Source organism: Atta colombica, unplaced genomic scaffold (assembly GCF_001594045.1).
Source record: "Atta colombica isolate Treedump-2 unplaced genomic scaffold, Acol1.0 scaffold76, whole genome shotgun sequence".
NCBI lineage: Eukaryota > Metazoa > Arthropoda > Insecta > Hymenoptera > Formicidae > Atta > Atta colombica.
The window spans coordinates 438839-440062 of NW_017259568.1; positions in this window are offsets into that span (position 1 = coordinate 438839).

Sequence of the window (1224 nt, forward strand, 5' to 3'; positions counted from 1 at the left end):
TATATATAATTATATATATATTTATACGTATATAATGAATATATTTATACGTATATAAAGAAGAAAGCTCTCTATTATGAGATGGGTGCTTCTTAACATGAGATAGCAGCGTTTCCGCTAAATTAATAAACGCTATCTGTTAGTTGCACCATGAATTTATTGCTCTTGGATTGAAAACTATTTATTCGGTTGTCCGGAAAGTTCGTGCTGATTTTGAAGGAAAATTGAAACGCAGAAGATTTAAATTTTATTGGGAGTACAAATAAGTTTCCGCCGTTTGCAAAAGATGGCGCCACTAATAAACTATAGTTAAAATTGATGTAAAACGACATATCGTAAAATTGGACATCCGGCAACACCATAACCTTGAAATATTAGCGATTTTGTATCAGCATCATATATTTTTTTTTGTACGAAAATGTCGAATTTTGAGCCGAATAAGCGTTATTTGCGGGAATTTTTGATTTACTTCTTTAATTTGAAGAAATCTGCAGCTGAGGCTCATAGATTGCTTGTAGAAGCATATGGTGATGCTGCCTTAAGTGAGAGAAGTTGTCATGAGTGGTTTAAAAAATTTAAGAACGGTGAATTTGACGTCGAAGATAAAGAACATAGCGAAAGGCCGAAAGTGTACGAAGACGCGGAATTGGAAGCATTATTGGATGAAGATTCGTGCCAAACGCAAAAAGAACTTGCACTTACATTAGGAGTGACTCAACAAACAATTTCATATCGTTTGGAATCATTGGGAATGATTCAAAAGCAAGGAAATTGGGTTCCATATGAACTGAAGTCGAGAAACGTTGAACGCCGATTCTTCACATGTGAAATGCTGTTTGCCAGGCATAAACGAAAGGGTTTTTTGCATCGTATAGTCACTGGTGATGAAAAATGGATCCACTACGATAATTCAAAGAAGAGGAAATCATGGGGATTTCCACCACCTGGCCATGCTTCAACATCGACAGCCAAGCCGAATATTGGAAAAAAACTGTTGTGTATTTGGTGGGATCAGCTTGATGATATATTATGAGTTGCTCAAACCGAACGAGACCATTACTGGGGCTCTCTACTGAACACAATTGATAAGATTGAGCCGAGGAAAAACGCGCCCACTACTCCAGGCATGACAAAATTCTTCTGCATGATAATGCTCGACCACATGTTGCGGCGCCGGTCAAAACCTACTTAGAAACATTCAAATGGAAAGTTCTACCTCACCCG